Raw genomic sequence first — 23,079 nt, 5'->3', positions numbered from 1 at the left:
CTCTCCCTGGAGCTTCTCTGCTGGTCCAGTGGTTAAGACTCTGTGCTTGCAACAATGGGGGCACAGGTTCAATCCTTGGTTGGGGAACTAAGATCCCACATGATGTGTGTGGTCAAAAATAATAATAAAAATCAGTTCAGTCGCTCAGTCATGTCTGACTTTGTGACGCCATGGACTGCAGCACACCAGGCCTCCCTGTCCATCACCAACTCCTGGAATTTACCCAAAGTCATGTCCTTCGAGTCAGTGATGCCATCCAACCATCTCATCCTCTGTCGTCCCCTTCTCCTCCTGCCTTCAATCTTTCCCAGCATCACAGTCTTTTCAAATGAGTCAGTTCTTTGCATCCAGTGGCCAAAGTATTGGAGTTTCAGCTTCAGCATCAGCCCTTCCAATGAATAATCAGGACTGATTTCCTTTAGGATAGACTGGTTGGATCTCCTTGCAGTTCGAGGGACTCTCAAGAGTCTTCTCCACCACCACAGTTCAAAAGCATCAATTCTTCAGCTCCTAGCTTCCTTTATAGTCCAACTCTCACATTCATATATGACCACTGGAAAAACCATAGCTTTGACTAGGCGGACCTTTGTTAGCAAAGTAATGTCTCTGCTTTTTAATATGCTGTTTAGGTTGGTCGTAACTTTTCTTCCAAGGAGCAAGCGTCTTTTAATTTCATGGCTGCAGTCACCATCTGCAGTGATTTTGAAGCCCCCCCAAAATAAAGTCTGTCACTGTTTCCACTGTTTCCCCATCCATTTGCCATGAAGTGATGGGACCAGATGCCATGATGTTAGTTTTCTGAATGTTGAGTTCAGAAATGTTCCCTGTCACTCCTGCCCAGTAAGCCCATCTGGTCCATTTGGTTACATCCAAGTGCCCTCGAGCTCAAGTCCATTTCCATCCTGTTGGTCTCCCTGCATTCTCCCGTCTACTCAATGTTGACACTTAGACGTGAGATAGGCATCACAAATCACCGCCAAAAAACTACTGATTTCCACCCCCCACCCTCTCGAAAGGCGTTTGGAGGCGCCCTGCTGTCGGACGCTGGAGCTCAGAGATGTTCGAAGGCCCTGGAGGCGCTCGGAGGTATTCTGGAAGCACCCGGAGGTTCTCGGAGGCGCTCGGAGGTATTCGGGTAGCACCCGGAGCTCGGAGGCATTCGGGAAGCACCCGGAGGCGCTCGGATGTATTCGGGAAGCGCTCGTAGGAGCTCGGACGCTTTCGGAGCTCTAGGAGGGGGACAGGCTCTTGGCCACGCCCCCGCCACGCGGTCACGCTCACACGGTGGTTTCTGGAAAATGTAGTTCTAGCCCTTTGATCTTCCTTTCCCCGAGGACCCTGCAGGCAGTGTCAGAACTACGACTCCCAGGGGCCTCTGCGGCCTGCTGGCCCCTCTCCCCTCTGCCTCCAGCTCCGAGTTCGTCCCGCACGAACCCAACGAACCCAACGAACCCAACGGCGCCCGGGGGTCTCGCGCCGTCGGTTAAGCGGCTCTTTGGTCAGCAGAGGCTGGGCTGCGGTCCCTTCCGCCGCCCCGGGACCAGGAAAAGGGAGCAATGAAGGCGCCGGCGCCCCGCCGCTCGGGCCTCCACCCGCGACTCCAGCTCAGGGTCCCCGGACGCTTCGGGCCACCAGGAGACCTGGCCGTCGGGAGGGGTAAAAGCGCCCCGGCCTCTCAGAAAGTGCGACCGAAGCCCACAGCGACTGGTGTCGAGGAAGAAGGGAGTCGTTTGAGGCTGTGTCATGGAAGCAGTTTCCTCGAGTAGGAAAGACGAATCTTGCAGACCGTTTCGTGACCGCGCGTCCGCTCTGCCCTGCGTCCACTCTACAATTGCAGTCAGCACCTGTTAAGTGCAACGATCGCAGAGATGAGGCCGACCAGGGCCTTACTGTCGAGGAACTGGACAAACAAGAACCCACAGAGGCCCCAGGGTGCTAAAATACATCCCAGAGGTCGACAAAGGCGGTACCTGGCTAAAAAGCAGCCAGAGGAATGCAGAGCTCATCAGGTTATTAAAGACAGTTCCTGGGCTTAAGTGGGTCTGAAAGGAGGAGGGATAAGATTTTAAAACCGATGACCCAGAGGCTTTTAGCTCCTCTTGGGAGCGCCCAGGCTTTTTCACTCTTCCATCCTGGTATAAAAAGTTGCCCACCGGCCCCTCCCCACAAAGATGGTAACTCTGGCCATATCTGTTCTGCTCCTAGTTGCTATTCTGCCCCTCTGTTGTCGACGGATGACACTCAGGCACCATCTTCCTCTGCCCTGCAGATCCCGCCCCAGCTTAACCTGGGGAAATTGTGTATGTCTCCTAGACCTCTCAGTCAATGGCCAGGCCATGTTCTCTGTCACCCCTGACAGCTCCATCCCAGGAAATTTGTTCAGACTTCATCCGGTCTCTCCTAGTTAACTGTCTGCCTGTTTCTTCCTTCACAGGTTTCTTGAGAACAGTCTTCATTCTTAAACTTTTTTCATTTCCTCACCTGCTTGCTGCTAACAAAATTTCACTGTTTTCCGTTTCCCACCATTCTACTGGAAGCTTCTGGCAGTCTCTGGAGAAGTCCTAAATGTTAGAGCATCCGACACTGTCAAGAATGTTATTCTTAAGACACTGTTCTCTGACTAGTTTTCTTGCTTCCTCTTCGCCCGTTCCTTCTCAGGTTGTAGACAGGGCTGTTCTCTGCAGCCCACCCTGTACGTCTCGCTGCAGCCCACATCTTCCTTGGACTTACTGCTCTGTGATCTCCCTGACTTCTCCCAGTCCTTTCTGCAGCTCCAGTCACGTGGGGTCACAGAGTCAGACACGACTGAATGGCCACGCACAGCGCACAGCATTCTAGTGGCTAAAGTTTCTTCTCAAGTTTATACTGTAATGAGAGAGACAGACAAATACGTGCTCTGGCAGATGGTGTGTTCGTGCCAAGAAAAATTATAAATCGGGTCATGGGGACAGGGCGTTATGGTGTGGAAGCAGGGTGCAGGTTTCGGTGAGTTGACTATAGAGGACTCCTCTCTCTGTAGGTTGTGTTTTGAGCGGAGAATGGATGATGTTCATGGATGGGAGCAAAAGCCAGTGGCTGTCCTGGGAAGGAGTGCGTTAGGGTTCAAATGGCTTTAACGATAGCACTGGCCTTGCTTTGCGCATGGAGTGCGACCGTGGGAGCAAAGAAAGAAAGTGAAGTTGCTCAGTCCTGTCTGACTCTTTGTGACCCCATGGACTGTAACCTCCCAGCCTCCTCCGTCCATGGGATTCTCCAGGCAAGAGTAGTAGAGTGGTTGCCATTTCCCTCTCCATGGCATCTTCCCAACCCAGGGATCCAGCCTGAGCCTCCCGCACTGCAGGCAGACGCTTCGCCGCCGTCTGAGCCACCAGGGAAGCCCTGGGGGGAGCGAACCCCTTCCAGACCCCCTTTGTGTCCCCACTCGCCCCTCTGCCCTCCCGCCATTGGCCTCCTCCTTTCTTTCCTTTCCTGCCTCTGCCGTCCTCCTCTTCCCTCTTGTCCTGCCATTCTTCGGACTCTCCCGCCTCGCCTCTGCTCCAGCCTCTGTTCCAGCCTTCCCTTCTCCTCCCAGCATGGGGTGGGCTTGGCTGGGGGCAGCCGTGCGCCTCCAGGCCGCGTGACACTCCCTCCCTGCCCCTCCGCTGCAGGCTCTGAGCGCCTGGCTTCCCGGGAAGGCGGCTGGGCTGCTGCAGTCCCCCTTCCGTGAAGGCTTGGGGGCACCGAGGACACATGCCGACTGTACCCAGGTGAGCCCCGGGGAGGCAGGAGGAGAGCCGCAGGAGGCACAGGGGTCCGCACCCAGTTTCTGACCTGCTGCGCACAGACCAGCCTGCTGGTCCTGACTCGGATGGATAAATGGGCTGCTGCCCCGTGGACACCGCTGAGGGGCAGGGGAGCCCCTAGTGCAGGAGCGCAGGGTCCGCCGGTTATGCTTGGCCCAGGTCAGGAGGGAGAAGCACCCTTCTCATGCGAGCTGGCACGTGGGCACAGTTGGGACCCTCACCGCTGCAAGTGGGCCGCAAACCTGGAAGCCCCGGCGGAGCCCAGCTCCGCGCATTTCCTCGCACTTTCCCGTGGACCCAGTCTGTAGCCAGGCCTCCCCACCAGGCCCCTCCGCAGGCCAAGGAGGGTCCAGGGTGGAGGGGCAGGAGGCACCCCCTGCTTTGGAGAAGCTAGAACGAGTCTCGGGGCAGCCTGCACCCTGTAAGCAGGAGGAAGGCAGACGATTGTACCACGTGCAGGGGAGCGGGGTCTTGCCCTTAAGCAAAATGTGATTTTAGAGGAGCAGACACTTCTTGAGCGTTAGTGTCTGAGGAACAAACACCATGGGAGAACAGGAGACCTGGGGGTTTGAGAAAAGCTGCGGTGGCCTCTGACAGCAGGCTCCTGAAGGAAGGCTTCCTGGAGGAGGTGGCCTGGGAGCCCTGCAGGACGGGTGGAGGAGGACTTTCCTGTGGGAATCTGGACCCCACGGCTGGAGAACCAGGAGGGTCTGAGGAGGAGGGCCGAAATAGAGCACAGAGACCCCTCCCATGGTGGGGTGGGCTTGGGGGCGCCCTCCTGGAGCCTCCTCACCTCCCTCCCGCCTCCTGTCGGCCTCCCTGCATCACCTCTCCTCCTCCAACAGCTTCCTGGAGCAGCTCCCTGGCAGTTGGAAGGCTGGGCAGACTCCCACGCGGTCCAGTCCCCACGCGCCCCCCTGCCTTCCCTGGGTCCTGGAGCAGGGAGCTCACAGCGCAGAAGATGAGACGGCGGTCTGTTGTCCCAGCGCGTGGCAGCACCACGCAGCTCTGTTATCTCAGTTTCTGGGGGTCAGGGATCCAGCCAAGACCAGCGGGGGCTTCTGCCTCGAGGTCTTGCGAGGCTGCACCACGGTGTCGGCGGGGACTGTGGCCTGTGCACAGGCTCCACCTGGAAGGTCCAGGCACACTCACGTTGGCAGGATTCGGTTCCTCAGGAGCTACTGGGGTAGCGTCATCCTTCTCTGCATTTTGCTGGAGGGCTCACTCCGTTCCTGGCCGCCTGGGCCTCTTCAGAGCGCACCCCCCGGGGGACAGGGCCCCGTGACCCCCGTCTGCAGTGGCAGCTTGTCCTTCTGTGCTGTTAGATTCCGCTCACCCTGGAGGCCCTCGCAGGGTGCTCGTCCAGTGGGGGCCCCTGGGGGCCACACCCCTGCCCCACTCTGCGCTCTTCCTACCGTCCCCCAGGCCTGCGTCTCCAGAGACGGTCATACTGTGTCCAGTGTGACAATTGTGTGTTTTTCTCTCGTTTTAGAAACTGTAGCCTGGGCTGTCGCGCCCTGAGATAGATGGACCCAGAGAGTTGTAGGGTGCGCTGTGGACACTGTTCTGTCCACGCCGCCCCTGCGTCAGCCCTCCCCGGGCCTCTGCTTACTAGGCTTTCCCGCCTCCTCCGGGACACGGAGCCATTTTCCTTAAGCTCAGGAGTTGTTTGCATTTTTATCAGAGCAGGATCAGGCCCCCAGTCTCCGCGGAGTGGAGGAGCAACGGGAAATCCAAGAAGGAAGTGTAGGGGCCCCCACGAGCCACACAGTCAAGGCTTGAACCACAGCTAAATCTCGGTGGGAAGAGCCGCTGTGGAGGCCTGGGCGCCCCTGGTGCCCCAGGAGGCCGAGCCAGAGGGGCTGGGCGAGGTAGGGCGGCCCCCAGGCCCATGGTGTCCCAACGCTGCAGCCACCCAGCTGTCTGGTGTCCCCTGGCCAGGGCCCGCCGGGAGCTGGCACCTTGGGCTGCTCTTCTGTTTGTGGGCTGTGTAATAAACAGAAGTTAAAAAGGACTGGCTCATTCTTTACTGGCAAACCTGCCAACCTTGACTGCCCTGGCTTGACACGATGGAAGGAAGAAGGGGAGGGGAGACGGGAAGAAGGGCCCCAGGTCGTGCCCCTCGCCACCCCTCCCCTGGGCCAGCCCTGGGTCCTGCTTTCTGGTCCCCGCTTATCCTCCCAGGCTCCATCCAGCCCCTTGGGGTTTGACCACTCCACTCTGGGGACACTGTGCCCCAGCCCTGCCCCACTGGAGACACTCAGGTAAGGGGATCCGGGCTCACTCCCAGACCAGAGCAGCCCTCAGGTGGGCCAACACTGGGAGCAAGAGGGAGAGGACTCAGCCCCTTTTTCTCGACATCTTATGGAAATTTGCAAGCACAAAGTGGGATTTTTCACTGCACACCTGCACACCCACTGGCAATGATCCCACTCAGCGTTTTACTAGACTTAATATCTAGGCAATCATCCTTTAATTCATTTTATTTTTGATGCGTTCAAAATCAATTTTAGCCTTAAATGTGCTTGCCCCTACATACATTAGCATGTACATTAACTAGAGTTCATTACTGATAGTCTTTTAATATAAAACAATGAAATGCCCAGCTGGAAGTGAACATTCACTCTTTCGACAAGTGTATGCATTCTTGTAACTCAGACCCTTATCAAGATACTGAGTGTTCCCATCACCCCAGAAATTTCCCTCGTGCTCCTTGCTGGTTGACCTCCAGTCCACTCAGAGGCAACCACTCAGTAACCTGCCTTGTGATACTGGTACAAAGTACGAAGTGAAGTCATTCAGTACTGTTCGCCTCTTTGTGATGTAGCCCACTAGTCTCCTTGTCCATGGAATTTTCCAGGCAAGAGTACTGGAGTGGGTTGCCATTTTCTTCTCCAGGGGATCTTCCCAACCCAGGGATTGAACTCGGGTCTCCCCGCGTTGCAGGCAGATGCTTTACCATCTGAGCTACCACAGATTTAATACTAGAGCCTAAAGCAAAAGGGAATTAATTTTTAATGGCTAATATTTTTTTTCCCAGAACACTGAAGTAAAGACCTGTTGAAAAATGAAAAGTAGATATATCAAAATAGTTTATTTATACAAAAAGCAACCGATAATCTTGCTTTCCTGGTTTTAGTGGAAACGAACTCAATATTTCCAAAGTCTACTACTTGTTTTTAAAGTAGAGAATTGCCATGCTAATTTCTTTGATGAAGTGATCTTAATTTTTCATTTACTGCAGCTTACTGAAATGTTTTATAGGATGCCATGGTGACTGGGAATGCTAACAACCTTCTCAAGGCCATGTCCAAATTGGAAAGTATTGCACTAAGCAAATTTGTGAATCAGCCTTAGAAGATGCAAACGCTATTTAATAAATAACTGATACTGCATGCTGCTTAAAACTATATCAGGTGGATATATAGGACTTAAGGATATTTAAGTAAGTGGCTGCTTTGTGTAAGAGGTATCCATAGAAAACTTTTCTCCATTTAAAAATCCAAAATGTAAGACTTTAATTTTTCATATAATCATTTACAATGTGAAAATTAAGGCATCTATAATTAATTTCCATTTGATATGCAGTTTTATAATAATTGACACTCATCTAGTGATTCATTTCCAATTTTTATACTTTAATTTTAAAATTCAAGTGCAGCATTGGTGACATAGAGGTGAGCATAGCTGCCTTCCATAAAGTGCAAGCAGTAGCCCATATCTTTTGCTAAGATTTCACATTAATCAAACATTGAAAGTTTCTGTTATTTCTAAGCAAAGATACAGGCCTTCTGCTAAGCATACAACAATGTATAGTCTTTTTTTTAATTGTATAGACATTAACTTTTACATTGGTTTAGAATAACATCCTACACAGACTGTATAAAATAATGCATTTGTGCCAAGATGCTTTTGATGTACGCTTCTCATTTAATATATATTTCAGTATAAGTGCCTTTGTATGTGAAATACCTTGTTTACATTTAATTTTTATCCTCATGGGATATTTGGATGTGTTTTTAATGTAGGTTTTAGAACAGACATAAGAATATCCCATCTGCACATCCATTTTTAAAACTTCACACACAAAATATATATGTATATTATATGTATCCATATACATATATATAAATGCTAAAAGATGGTTAACATTTGATTTCCCACGGGCAGCATTTTTGCTTATTTTTATGAGCTGAGGAAGCACAAATTTGGCATAATCATATTTGGGGGGCAAATGTCTTATAAACTCTTGTATAACATGCTATATTTTCTCCATTAGATTATATCTGGCCACAGGCATTTTACATTTTATTTCCAACCTCTAATTTCATAAGCTAGACTTAGAAAGTTTCATCTTTCATTTCAATCAAGTCAGTACAACTTACTTTATTGTTATGACATTGTTCTTAATGTGAGCAGAACTCGTGGTCAGACATGCTTGTTCACAATGGGCTACATCTTGTGTACAAGCAAAAAAGAAAAAGTACTTGCTCCATTCTTGACAGTATTTCAGAACTCGTGTGATTTGCTTGTAACATGATATACTTGTTTTGAATTTTATTAGACCAGGCATGGATTTCCAATAATTTCCTGTGATTCTCTTTAAGATTTAAATTGTTTTCCTCAAAGTGTAACATCTAAAACGACTCAATATATTGTGATTTTTGTTTCTTTGATTTTGTCATCTTCTGAAAAACATCTATTAAACTGTCAGTTTGAATATTTTTCAAAAACACTTCCCATTTCAGCATCACAATGAGACATCAAATTTTCAAGGTCACAGCTTCTGTTTAAATTTTTCTAATATTTGAAAACTTTTTGATGGTTACAAAAATTTGATTCTGTTGTATTATTGTGGGGAAACATTCACAAAAAATAAAGACACTTCTTGTGAATAAATGAACCAGTCACAGTGAATTTATTTGCCATTATAGTAGAAAAAAAAACTTGGAAGAATTGTCCATCATGTGAAATAGATTCTTTAAAATAGCTTCTCTAAAATATACCCTTTTCCTTTGTTGGGTCTGTGTTGTATTAAAATCATTTTTATTATCAAAGTAGCAACCATAATATAAAACTATTAAAAATGTATTTCAAAATGGCATCTTACTTTTGTTCACGCTCACAAGTATCTGAAATTTCTAATATTTCTCTTTATTTCCCAAATAAGAATCTTTAACTCTGAATTTGATGGTAGTTCTGCTCTAATAATGTCAGTGTTAAGGAACCTTCATTTTTAGTTGCTGGAATACTGTTTTTCTAGCCCAATTTGTAATTGTCCCCTATTATTTTGATACCTTTCTGCATATATTTTTCTTCTTTTCTGGAGTATTACACCATTTGACTTGTAGATACTACAGATATCATATTTGTCTAAAACAATTTAGTATACATTTAAAATATGTATTTAATGAATTATATAATTGTTACAAATATATTTATATTAATATGAATTTCAATATTTCACAGGTAGGTATACATAAAGTTTTGTTTCAAAAATAGAGAAATCAATTGTTGTTTAGAATGTAAAATTCTATAGTCACTGTGGGAAACAGGTTGATAGTTTCCAGAAACTTACACTAAAACTACTCTATGACCTACCAAGTCCACTCCTAGGCAAAAACCCAAAAGAACTGAAAATAGGGACTCAAACCAATTCAGTTCAGTCACTCAGTCATGTTCTACTCTTTGCGACCCCATGGACTGCAGCACACCAGGCCTCCCTGTCCATCACCAACTCCTGGAGCCAACTCAAACTCATGTCCGTCGGGTCCGTAATGCCATCCAACCATCACATCCTCTGTCATCCGCTTCTCCCCCTGCCTTCAATCTTTCCCAGCATCAGGGTCTTTTCAAAAATGAGTCAGTTCTTCCCATCAGGTGGCCAAAGTATTGGAGTTTCAGCTTCAACATCAGTCCTTCCAATGAATATTCAGAATTGATCTTTAGGATGGACTGGTTGGATCTCCTTGCAGTCCAAGGGACTCTCAAGAGTCTTCTCCAACACCACAGTTCAAAAGCATCAATTCTTGGCACTCAGTTTTCTTTATAGTCCAACTTTCACATCCATACATGACCACTGGAAAAAACCACAGCTTTGACTAGATGGACCTTTGTTGGCAAAGTAATGTCTCTGCTTTTTAATATGCTATCTAGGTTGGTCATAGCTTTTCTTCCAAGGAGCAAGCGTCTTTTTATTTCATGGCTGCAGTCACCATCTGCAGTGATTTTGAAGCCCTAAAAATAGTCTCTCACTGTTTCCCCATCTATTTGCCATGAAGGGATGGGACCATATGCCATGATCTTAGTTTTCTGAATGTTGTTTTAAGCCAACATCTTCACTCCACTTTCACTTTCATCAAGAGGCTGTTTAGTTCTTTTTCGCTTTCTGCCATCTGCATATCCGAGGTTATTGATATTTTTCCCAGCAATCTTGATTCCAGCTTGTACTTCATCCAGCCCAGCATTTCACATTATGTACTCTGCATATAAGTTAAATAAGCAGGGTGACAATATACAGCCTTGATGTACTTCTTTCCCAATTTGGAGCCAGTCTGTTGTTCCATGTCCAGTTCTAACTGTTGCTTCTTGATCTGTATACAGATTTCTCAGGAGGCAGGTCAGGTGGTCTGGTATTCCCATCCCATTAAGAATTTTCCAGTTTGTTCTGATCTACACAGTCAAGGCTATGGTTTTTCCAGTGGTCACATTATGGATGTGAGAGTTGGACTATAAAGAAAGCTGAGTGCTGAAGAATTGATGCTTTTGAACTGTGGTGTTGGAGAAGACTCTTGAGAGTCCCTTAGACTACAAGGAGATCCAAGCAGTCCATCCTAAAGGAGATCAGTCCTGGGTGTTCACTGGAGGGACTGATGTTGAAGCTGAAACTCCAATACTTTGGCCACTTGATGCAAAGAGCTGACTCATTTGAAAAGACCGTGATGCTGGGAAAGATTGAGGGCAGGAGAAGGGGACAACAGAGAATGAGATGGTTGGATGACATCATCAACTTGATGAACATGGGTTTGGGTGAACTCCGGGAATTGGTGATGGACAGGGGGGCCTGGCGTGCTGTGGTTCATGGGGTTGCAAAGAGTCGGACATGACTGAGCGAATGAACTGAACTGAGCTGACAGTCAAGGGCTTCGGCATAGTCAGTAAAGCAGAAGTAGATGGTCTTCTGGAACTCTTGCTCTTTTGATAATCCAACAGAAGTTGGCAATTTGATCTCTGGTTCCTCTGCCTTTTCTAAATCCAGTTTGAACATCTGGTAGTTCTTGGTTCATGTACTGTTGAAGCCTGGCTTGGAGAATTTTGAGCATTACTTTGCTAGCATGTGAGATGAGTGCAATTGTGCGGTAGTGTGAACATTCTTTGGCATTGCCTTTCTTTGGGAATACACAATACACAATAGAGAAAAGGTAGAAACAATTCATGTCCCTCAATAGACGAATGTTAAACAAAATGTATATTTATACAAGAGGATACTATTTAGCAAAAAAAAAAAAAAAGTAATGAAGTTCTAATACATTCTACAAGGATGAATCTTAGAAACGTTTTGCTAGGTGAAATAAGCCAAACACAAAAGAACTAATGATTTATGATCCCATTTATATGAGTACCTAGAGCAGGCAAATCCACAGAAACAGAGTAGACTTGGGTTACCAGGGGTGGGGGGAGGGGAGGGATAAGGAGATGTCATTTAATGGGTGCAGAGTTTCTGTTTGGGATAATGGGAAAGTTCTGGAAATAGATAATGATGGTGGCACAATATTGCGAGTGTGCTGAGTGCCACTGAACTGTACACTTAAAAATGGCTACAATCACGCTCTCCTGGCAGCCGGTGGTTAGGACTCTGCACTCCCACTGCAGGGGACCCGAGTTCAGTCTCACATGCCATATGATGTGGCAAAAAAGAAAGGAAGGAAGGAAATGGCAGAAATGGTAAACCTTCTATTATGTACGGCGGTGGCTGGTGGTGTGGTTGCTCAGGCGTGTCCAGCTCTTGCAGCCCCGTGGACTGTAGCCCACCAGGCGCCTCTGTCCATGGGCTTCTCCAGGCGAGAACACGGGAGTGATTTACCATTGCCTTCTCCATGGCATATTTCTGAGCCTGGGACCAAACCCAGGTCTCCTGCATTTCAGGCAGATTCTTTACTGACTGAGCTACAAGGGAAGCTCCTTAAGCTCTAGTATGTATCAGTTCAGTTCAGTTCAGTTCAGTTCAGTAGCTCAGTTGTGTCTGACTCTTTGAGACCCCATGGACCACAGCACGCCAGGCCTCCCTGTCCATCACCAACTTCTGGAGTTTATCCAAACTCATGTCCATTGAGTTGGTGATGCCATCAATCTCATCCCCTGTCGTCCCCTTCTCCTCCTGCCCTCTCTCTTTCCCAGCATCAGGGTCTTTTCAAATGAGTCAGCTCTTCACATCAGGTGGCCAAAGTACTGGAGGTTCAGCTTCAGCATCCATCCTTCCAATGAACACTCAGGACTGATCTCCTTTAGGATGAACTGGTTGGATCTCCTTGCAGTCCAAGGGACTCTCAACAGTCTTCTCCAACACCACAGTTCAAAAGCATCAATTCTTCGATGCTCAGCTTTCTTTATAGTCCAACTCTCACATCCATACGTTACGGGGAAAACCATAGCCTTGATAAGACAGACAAAATCGACTGAAGAGAGTTATTGACAAAGATGAACATAAATATGCCCTGTGACCCAGTAATTCTATCTCTGTGGGTATCGCGATGGAAAGAAGTACCATGTGCAGCAAAAGACGTGAAGAACAATGTTCAAGGCAGCACTCTCAGTGACAGCCCTAGACTGGCTAGAGCCCAGCTCTTCCTCAGCATGCGGACGCGCCAGTGAGTGGTGGTACATCCGGACAAAGAAGGACTGTACAGCGAGGAGCAGGACTGAGCTACAGCTAGTGAGAGTGCCGGCGGAGCTCATCAACGAGTGAGAGTGCCGGCGGAGCTCATCAACGAATGCTGAGCCTGAGAAGCCAGTGGTGGAGGAGCATGGACTCTGTGATGCCGCTTAAGTAACTCCAGACCCAGGTGAGAGAAAACTGTGGTGCAGCCTGAATCTTGGCTGTGACTGGAAGTGGCTCTGGAGTACATGAAATGTTCTGGTTTTTGATCAGGGCCCGGGTTAATGGGCGTATTTATTTTGTGGCTCAGATGGTAAAGAATCTGCCTGCAATGTGGGAGACCTAGGTTTGATCCCTGGGTTGGGAAGATCCCCTGGAGAAGGGCTCTGCTACCCACTCCAGTATTCTGGCCTGGAGAATTCCATGGACAGAGGAGCCTGGCGGCCTACAGTCCATGGAGTCGCAGAGTCGGACATGACTGAGCGACTTTCACTTTACTTTGTGAAAATCCATCAAGCTGTACACATATGATTTGTGTACTTGAAGTATGGTTTTACTTCAGTAAAAAGTCTCCTTAAAAAAACCCACACGGTCTCCCAGCAGCTCGGGCGGGCGAGAGGAGGTCAGGCTACTCAGCTTTGCGAAGGCTCTCGGCGCGCTGCGGCCCTCAGGTACCCGGCTCTCGCCCGCCCCGTCGCCACGATGCCCAAGAGGAAGGTCAGCTCCGCCGAGGGGGCGGCGAAGGAGGAACCCAAGAGGAGATCGGCGAGGTTGTCAGCTAAACCGGCTCCTGCAAAAGTGGAAACGAAGCCAAAAAAAGGCAGCGGGAAAGGATAAATCTGCAGACAAAAGTGCAGACAAAAGGGAAAAGAGGAGCAACGGGAAAACAGGCGGAAGTGGACAACCAGGAGACTAACGACGACTTAGCTGCAGAAATGGAGAGACTGAAAACCGGGAGAGCCCAGCCTCTGATGAAGCAGAAGAGAGAGAAGCCAAGTCTGATCAATAACCACACACGAGTCCTGTCAGTGGTCCGTTTCCCTTCTTGTGCAATCCAGAGGAATATTTTTATCAACTATTTTGCAAATGCAAGTTTTTTAGTAGCTCTAGAAACAGTTTTTAAAAGGAGGGAATCCCGCCTCATCCCATTTTTTAAGTGTAAATGCTTTAAGAGGCGAAATCATTTGCTGGTTGTTTATTTTTTGGTACAACCAGAACATAGTGGGATACTGGATACGGGAGGCTTTGATGGTCTTGGGTGTCAGCTTAACATTCCATAGATGGGAGGTAGCTTTTATATCCTATAATACAAAAGCATACTAAATGGCAGTTTGGAGTCAGTTGTGCGTTTAATGTCTTGAACACTTTAAATTACTTCTCTTCCCATATTGTTTTGGGAGAATTATTTCCTACAGCAAATCACTTTCTGATCTTGGCTCTCCTGGTCGGAATTTTGTGCACTATACTATAACACCTTTGGTCGTGGTAGTCCCGTTTTCCTAGTAACTTGGTTAATGTGCTGTGAACGATTGACAGTTTGGGTATGTAGTGTATATGATACTAAATTGTGAATCAGTGGGACTTATGATGTAACACCATATCAATATTTGAAGATATTGGTACTTGATATCCTGTTAAGGAAAGTTTGCTCCAAATTTTAAGATGGAAAATCACTGGAATAACTGTTAAGAATCACAACTACATGATATTTAGATTTCTGGTACGTATGTGAAGAATTGTGTACAAATTGAAATGTTTGTGTAGTGATCCTCAAAACAACCAATAAAATATCAGTTATAAAGGAAAAAAAAACCCCACACGATGTGCAAAATATGTAACTAATGAGGCCTACTGTTTAGCACAGGGACGTCTTCTCAGTACGTCCTGTAAAGACCTATCAGTCAGTTCGGTCACTCAGTCGTGTCCGACTCTTTACGACCTCATGAACTGCAGCACGACAGGCCTCCCTGTCCATCATCAACTCCCAGAGTTTGCTCAAACTTATGTCCATTGAGTCAGTGACGCCATCCAACCATCTCATCCTCTGTCACCCCCTTCTCCCACCTTCAATCTTTCCCAGCATCAGGGTCTTTTCAAATGAGTCAGTTCTTTGCATCAGGTGGCCAAAGTATTGGAGTTTCAGCTTCAGCATCAGTTCTTCCAATGAATACTCAGGACGGATTTCCTTTAGGATGGAGTGGTTGGATCTCCTTGCAGTCCAAGGGGCTATCAAGTCTTCCCCAACACCACAGTTCAAAAGCATCAGTTCTTTGGCATAATGACCTAGATGGGAAAAGAATCTTAAAAAGTGGATGTATGTACATGTATGACTGATTCACTTTGCTAGACAGAAACTAATACAATACAGTAAATCAATTATACTCCAAAAAAAATTGTTTAAACCCACAGAAATTAATTACTCAAAATAGCAGAAAATTATGTTCCCAATGGAGATAAAGTAGTAAAGACCTTTTTTATATAAGAATTAATAATGATGAGCTATTTCTTTTTTTTTTTTTCAGCTATTTCTCATAGTATTAAGTGAATAGAGGATGAAAGTTTCATGGTAAATCTATTTTTCTAGTTAAAAATTTTCACAAAATGTTGATCGAGTCTCATTTATGGAAAGTCAAATTATATTCACAAATATAAAATTGCTATTGCTCACCTAAATGCCCACGATGAGGGTACTGCAACTGGAAGACTTAGAGCCAGGAGGGCAATGGACTGAGTCATGTTTTCAAAGAGGGCAAGGAGTCTAAGAGAGAGAAGGCAATCTCATTCATCTAGGAAAGAAATAGCAGGGCTTGGTGTGTCCGATCATGGTGGCAGAAATGGGATATCCAAGCTTTCAAGGAGGACAGGCAAGACCTTCCACTGAACTGGACACGGGGGTGAAAGAAGGTAGGGATGGAGGTGACACCTAGGTTTCCATAGGATCCTCTGGGTGGATGGTGAGATGCAGATTGGAGAGGACAAGTTTCGGGGAAAAGAGCAGGAGTTGTATTTGGAAGGTGTTTAGTTCAAAGATGTCTGTTAGCCATCCAGGCGCGGATGGTGAGCAGACGGCTGGGGATGTATGTATGTATGCATGTGAGTTCCGAGAAGAGGTCAGGATAGAGTCCTGCATGGACAGGTCATCAGAATATTGGGGTCTTCAAAGCCACAGAGCAAATGGAGATGACTTCAGAAGATAGGAAACTGAAGCAAAGAGAGGGCCAGGCCCTTGGGCACCCCAACGTTCAGAGCAAGAGAAGCCAATAAGTTGAATCTGAAAAAAGGAGGGGTCTCAGAGTGGACCACGTGTCCTGTCTAACGTGGAGTAGTGGGATTACAAGGCCTCCAGGGCTCTTTCTGCCCTAATAACAGGGGTTTATAGTTCTGAATTGCTACAGATTGAAGATGGCGCGGGGGTCGGGGAGAGCGGGTAGGTAGAGGCAGGAGAGGCTGCACCCACCCATCACCTTGTGGGAGGCTGAGATTTTGCTAATGGTAAAAATGTCTATGATTCCCCCATCGAGCTTCACTCACCCTCTTGGCATTCAGGACCCTTATGAAGTGATCCCAAGTTAACTGTCCCACCTGCCAACCCAAGTCCTCTCTACCCCTTGTGGAGGCCTAGCTGCCCTACACCCATGCCTTCCAGCTCTGCCCTTTGCCCACAGGGAATTTATTTTGGCATCTTAACATCACAGCCAGTTTTCAAAGAAGACTTTCCACTCTGGCTAGTGGATACAGGAACTACTCCTGCCCTGTGTGAACTGCAGGAATGCAGCAATAATAATTGCACAGCTGTTCTTCAGGCTGGTTTTGTACACTGTGAGAAAGGACTAGGAGAGCAAACAAAACAAGACAAATGTCTGCTGTCTTCTGTGGCCGTGGGGAACGGTAATAGCAGCTTTCCCTTCCTGGTTGTTCCTTCTTCAGCCTTAGGTAGATTTCTCACACAACTGCTACTTGGCTCTCACCTGAAGACTCCAGGGACACCTTCTGCAGCCCCATCCACCGCCAATATGACTTTCCTCGTGAAGCTGTGAGAGGCCAGTGCCTGGTCCTGGGCAGACACACGTTCTCAGTTCTCTGCCCCTCTCCCACTTTGCTTTGGCTGTACTGTGTGCCAGGCACGTGGGACCTTAGTTCCTTGACCAGGAACCGAACCCACATCCTCTTTTTACTGAATGAATTAATTAATTTGGTTGCATCGGGTCTTAGGTCTCAGCGTACAAGATCTTCACCACACCGTCTTTTGTTGGGGCACACGGCCACTCTAGTTGCCGTGTGTAGGCTTAGCCACCCCACAGCATGTGGGATCTTCGTTACCCAACCAGGGGTTGCAAGGTGGAATCTTATTAGGCACTGGATGACCAGGGAGGTCCCTCTCCCCGTTTCTTAAAGGACACCTTTCACAATAAAAATAGCACTGCCAATTAAATTTGCACAGTGTGAGAGATTTTCTGACACTTACTCAAATTTCCCCAAGCCAGAGTTGCTGTAAAATCCCTTTCCCCATTGCCACAGAAAACAGGACCGTTATTTGTCATTTTCTTCCCTTTCCAGTCCTTTCTCACAGTGCACAAAGCAAGGCTGAATAACAAGGTTGTTCAGTTATCGTTGTGACCTCCTGTGGACCCCAAACAGGGCAGTTTATGACACCCTCTTCATTTGTGCTTGGCCTGGTCCTGCTTGCTTCAGACCTGTCACTCAGGTACAGTTGGAACTTCCAGTATTTTCCCTGGAAATCTCCTATGCCAGAGCCATCACGTTCACTGGGCACAGGTTTCTATTTCCTACATTATTGCAGGCAACAGTTTTGCTAAGCTTTCCATCAGTGTCTAGCACTGTCACTTTCCATCACTGTCTAGCAGTGATTTCCCTCCATCTTCCAGCATTTCGCTCCCTCTGAGCATCATCCACAGCCTGTGGCCCATCAGGGTTCCACCAAGAGTCTTCTCAGCTCCTTCCAGGTCCCTGCTGCCCAGACCCAGGACAGTACTGTGCATTTTGAGTTTTTGGTGTATTAACACCCCACTTTGGGTACAAAATTGCTCTTCATGCTACTACTGTTGTGTAACAAGTCACCCCCAAACTTAGCAGCTTAAAAAAGCTTATTTTGCTGGAGAGGGGGTGGAGAAAAGGAACCTCCCTACACTGCTGGTGGAGATGTAAGTCGGTGCAGCCACTGTGGAAAACGGAATGGAAGTTCCTTTAAAAACTAAAGATAGAACTACCATGTGATCCAGCATTCCCACTCCTGGGCATATATCTGGAAAATATGAAAACTCTATTTAAAAAAGATACATGCATCCCAGCATTCACAATAGTACTACTGATAATAGGTGAGATATGGAAACAACCCAAGTGCCCATCAATAGATGATCTGCTTAAAAAGATGCGGTATGTATACATGATGGAATATTACTCGGGCATAAAAAAGAATGACATATTGCCATTTGCAGATGGACTCAGAGAGTATTATACTTGGTGCGTGTGTGTGTGCTTAGTCACTCAGTCCTGTCTGACTGTGACCCCAGGGACTGTAGCCCACCAGACTCCTCTGTCCATGGGATTCTCCAGGCAAGAACACTGGAGTGGCTTGTCATGCCCTCCTCCAGGGGATCTTCCCGGCCCAGGGATCAAACTTGCATTTCCAGTGTCTCCTGCATGGGCAAGTAGGTTCTTTATCACTAGCGACACTTGGAAGACCCATTATACTTAGTGAATTAACTCAAATGACTTACTTTCTTAGTGAAGAAAGACAAATATTAAATGATATCACTTATATGTAGAGCCTAAAAAATTATACATATGAATCTATATACAAAACAGAAACAGACTCACAGATGTAGAAAACAAACATGGTTACCAAAGGGGAAAGGAAGAGGGGAGGGATAAATTAGCAGTATGGGATTAGTTTGTATCTATAAACTACTGTACATAAGATAGATAAGCAACATGGATTTACTGCATAACAGGGAGTTAACTGAGTGTCTTGTAATAACCTATAATGGAAAATAATCTGAAAACTCTATTTATATATGTTCAAACTACCACACAACTGCATTCATTTCACATGCTAGCAAGGTAATGCTCAAAATTTTTGAAGCTAGGCTTCAACAATATGTGAACTGTGAACTTCCCCATGTACAAGCTGAATTTAGAAAATGCAGAGGAACCAGAGATCAAATTGCCAACAGCTACTGGATCATAGAAAAAACAAAGGAATTCCAGAAAAACATCTACTTCTGCGTCGACTACACTAAAGCCTTTGGCTGTGTGGATCACAACAAACTGGAAAATTCTTCAAGAGATGGGGATACCAGACCACTTTACCTGCCTCCTGAGAAACCTGTATGCAGATGAAGAAGCAACAGTTAGAACAGGACATGGAAAAATGGATGGGTTCCAAATTGGGAAAGGAGTACATCAAGGCTGTATATTGTCACCCTGCTTATTTAACTTATTTGCAAAGTACATCATGTGAAATGCCAGGCTGGATGAAGCTCAAGCTGGAATCAACACTGCTGGGAGAAATGTCAATAGCCTCAGATATGCAGATGACACCACCCTTATGGGAGAAAGCGAAGAGGAACTAAACAGCTTCTTGATGACGGTGGAAGAGGAAAGTGAAAAAGCTGGCTTAAAACTCAACATTCAAAAAACGAAGATCGTCGCATAAGGTCCCATCCCTTCATGGCAAACAGTTAGGGAAAAAATGGAAACAGTAACAGACTTTATTTTCTTGGGCTCCAAAATCACTGCAGATGGTGACTGCAGCCATGAAATTAAAAGATGCTTGCTCCTTGGAAGAAAAGCTATGACCAACCTAGACAGCATATTAAAAAGCAGAGACATCACTTGGCCAACAAAGTTCTGTAGTCAAAGCTATGGTTTTTCCAGTAGTCATGTACAGATGTGAGAGTTGGACCATAAAGAAAGCTGAGTGCCAAAGGATTGATGCTTTTGAATTGTGGTGCTGGAGAAGACTCTTGAGAGTCCCTTGGACTGCAAGGAGATCCAACCAGACAATCCTAAAGGAGATCAATCCTGAATACTCATTGGAAGGACTGATGCTGAAGCTGAAGCTCCAGTACTTTGGCCACCTGATGCAGAGCTGAATCATTTGAAAAGACCTTGATGCTGGGAAAGATGGAGGGCAGGAGGAGAAAAGGGCAACAGAGGATGAGATGGTTGGATGGCATCATGGACTCCAACAGACATGAGTTTGAGCAAACTCTGGGAGATACTGAAGGGCAGGAAAGTCTGGCATGCTATAGTCCATGAGGTCACAAAGAGACACAACTGAGTGAACAACAACAAATATATACATATATATTTGAAATATATATATACATTATATATGAAACTGAATCACTTAGTAAAGTGAAACTAATGCATTATTGTCAAATCAATTATACTTCACTTTAAAAAAAGAAACCTTATTTAGGTTGTGGTTTTGTGGGTCAGAATTCATAAAGGGCTGAGCCAGGCAGTCCTTGCTCAGGGTTTCTCATAAAGTTGTAGTCAGATGTTGGCTGGGGCTCAGAATCCTAGTGTGAGGGTTCTCCTGGGATGGATGTCCAAGATGACTCACTGAACGTGGCTGGCAGTCACTGATGGCTGCTGCCCATGCCAGCTCATCAGGGGTGTCATTGAATGCAGTGCTTAAGTGTGTGGCTTTTCCAGCCAAGCAGCCTCAGAGTAGCTGGACTTCTTACTTGGTGTCTGACTTCCCCGAGAGCAAGCATTTCAGAGATGCAGACAGAAGTTGTGTGGTCTTTTATGACCTGAACTTGGAAAACATGTAATGGTGCATCGTCCACTCTCTCTGTTGGTCAAAGTAGTCACAGCTCACCCAGGCTGGAGGGGAGGAGGCTCAGAGCCTACATCTTGATGGGAGCAGTGGCAGAATCCTATATAGAGGAGCACAGGGAATGGGCCACAGGACTGGAAAAGGGCAGTTTTCATTCCAATCCCAAAGAAAGGCAATGCCAAAGAATGCTCAAACTACTGCACAGTTGCACTCATCTCACATGCTAGTAAAGTAATGCTCAAAATTCTCCAAGCCAGGCTTCAGCAATACGTGAACCGTGAACTTCCTGATGTTCAAACTGGTTTTAGAAAAGGCAGAGGAACCAGAGATCAAATTGCCAACATCCGCTGGATCATGGAAAAAGCAAGAGAGTTCCAGAAAAAACACATCTATTTCTGCTTTATTGACTATGCCAAAGCCTTTGACTGTGGATCACAATAAACTGTGGAAAATTCTGAAAGAGATGGGAATACCAGACCACCTGACCTGCCTCTTGAGAAATCTGTATGCAGGTCAGGAAGCAACAGTTAGAACCGGACATGGAACAACAGACTGGTTCCAAATAGGAAAAGAAGTACGTCAAGGCTGTATATTGTCACCCTGCTTATTTAACTTCTATGCAGAGTACATCATGAGAAACACTGGACTGGAAGAAACACAAGCTGGAATCAACATTGCTGGGAGAAATATCAATAACCTCAGATATGCAGATGACACCACCCTTATGGCAGAAAGTGAAGAGGAGCTAAAAAGCCTCTTGATGAAAGTGAAAGTGGAGAGTGAAAAAGTTGGCTTAAAGCTCAACATTCAGAAAATGAAGATCATGGCATCTGGTCCCATCACTTCACGGGAAATAGATGGGGAAACAGTGGAAACAGTGTCAGACTTTTATTTTGGGGGGCTCCAAAATTGCTGCAGGTGGTGACTGCAGCCATGAAATTTTAAAGACGCTTACTCCTTGGAAGAAAAGTTATGACCAACCTAGATAGCATATTCAAAAGCAGACATATTACTTTGCCGACTAAGGTCCATCTAGTCAAGGCTATGGTTTTTCCAGTGGTCATGTATGGATGGGAGAGTTGGACTGTGAAGAAGGCTGAGCACCGAAGAATTGATGCTTTTGAACTGTGGTGTTGGAGAAGACTCTTGAGAGTCCCTTGGACTGCAAGGAGTTCCAACCAGTCCATTCTGAAGGAGATCAGCCCTGGGATTTCTTTGGGAGGAATGATATTAAAGCTGAAACTCCAGTACTTTGGCCACCTCATGCGAAGAGTTGACTCATTGGAAAAGACTCTGATGCTGGGAGGGATTGGGGGCAGGAGGAGAAAGGGACAACCAAGGATGAGATGGCTGGATGGCATCACCGACTCGATGGACGTGAGTCTGAGTGAACTCCGGCAGCTGGTGATGGACAGGGAGGCCTGGCGTGCTGCGATTCATGGGGTCGCAAAGAGTTGGACACGACTGAGCGACTGAACTGAACTGAACTGAGGGAACGAGAAAAGCTGCGACAAACTCTGGAAAATAGCATCTGCTGCTTAGGCAGCTGAACATGTCCAGGACATCAGGCACCTTTCTTATTGCTAGGCAGCTTAAGGTTTCAAAATCAGAAATTAAGCATCTTTTTCTAAGAGCAAAACTGAACTTCGTTTGCGTCGTCCTGAGTGAGTGCACAGGAGGCAGCACTTTTGGCTCCAAAATTCCCACCGTTCTGGAGGTAGGAAGGCTTGTATCACAAACCCTGAACATCAGAAACGGACATATTGGACTTCCCTAGTTGGCCATTGGCTAAGACTCTGTGATCCCATTGCAGGGGACCTGGTTTTCATCCCTGGTCAGGGAACTAGAGTCCACGTGCTGCAACTAAAGACACTGCATGCTGCAAAGGAAGATCGAAGATCCCAGGTGCCACAACTAAGACCCGGGGCAGTCAAATAAATAAAATGTTTCTTAAAAAGTAAAATAAATAAATTACACTCCTTTAAAAAATAGACACCTTAATCCATCCATTCATTTGTCCATGTGATCGTTCATTCATCTAGCCAGTGTATCTACTGTTTGCCAGGTGCTGAGGGTACAGTAATGTGCAAAACTAAGCATAGTTCCTGGCCCCTACAGCTTACATTCTGATAGAAGATGCAGTCACTAAGGACGAAAGGACATAAATAACTGCAAAACTGCAACCATGACAAAACCCATTGAGGAGAGGTGCCAAGTGGGGGTTGTACTTCGGACACTCAAGAGAGGTTTTCCTGAGTAACTGATGACCAAAGTTTGAGGAATAAATCAGATTTCCCAGAAGCAGGGGGGACAGAAGAAGATTCCAAGCCAAAGGACCCACATGAGAAAATGTGCTGGGACAAGACAGAGAAAGATGAGTTGAAGAAAGGCCTGAAGCGGAAGCCAGAAAGGAGGCTGTGATTTGGTGACACAGGCTTGGTGGGCATGGGGGTCAGGGGATAAAACTGGTAGGACTTGGTGATGGAGGATGTATTTGTTATCCACTGCTGTGTAACAAATTACCACAAATTTAGTAGCTTAAAAGCACATCCACTTGTTATTGCAGTTTTCATGGGTCAGGAGTCCTCTGCAAGGCTGCAATTGAGGTGTCG

At 46.6% G+C, this 23,079-nt stretch overlaps 1 long non-coding RNA gene and 1 pseudogene across 1 annotated transcript; both read left to right on the top strand.

The window, feature by feature from the left end:
* The first annotated feature begins 1,413 nt into the window (after nucleotides 1-1,413).
* On the top strand, nucleotides 1,414-8,685 carry LOC120856510. Its single transcript, XR_005719447.1, has 3 exons — nucleotides 1,414-2,009; nucleotides 3,648-3,746; nucleotides 4,628-8,685. It is a non-coding gene; the product is annotated as an uncharacterized LOC120856510 (long non-coding RNA).
* Nucleotides 8,686-13,285: 4,600 nt separating this feature from the next.
* Nucleotides 13,286-13,666, top strand: LOC120856617 (annotated as a pseudogene).
* The last annotated feature ends 9,413 nt before the right edge of the window (nucleotides 13,667-23,079 follow it).

This window comes from Oryx dammah, unplaced genomic scaffold, assembly GCF_014754425.2.
Source record: "Oryx dammah isolate SB20612 unplaced genomic scaffold, SCBI_Odam_1.1 HiC_scaffold_28, whole genome shotgun sequence".
NCBI lineage: Eukaryota > Metazoa > Chordata > Mammalia > Artiodactyla > Bovidae > Oryx > Oryx dammah.
The sequence above is the reverse complement of the archived record's forward strand: the minus strand, read 5'-3'. Positions and strand labels throughout refer to the sequence as shown.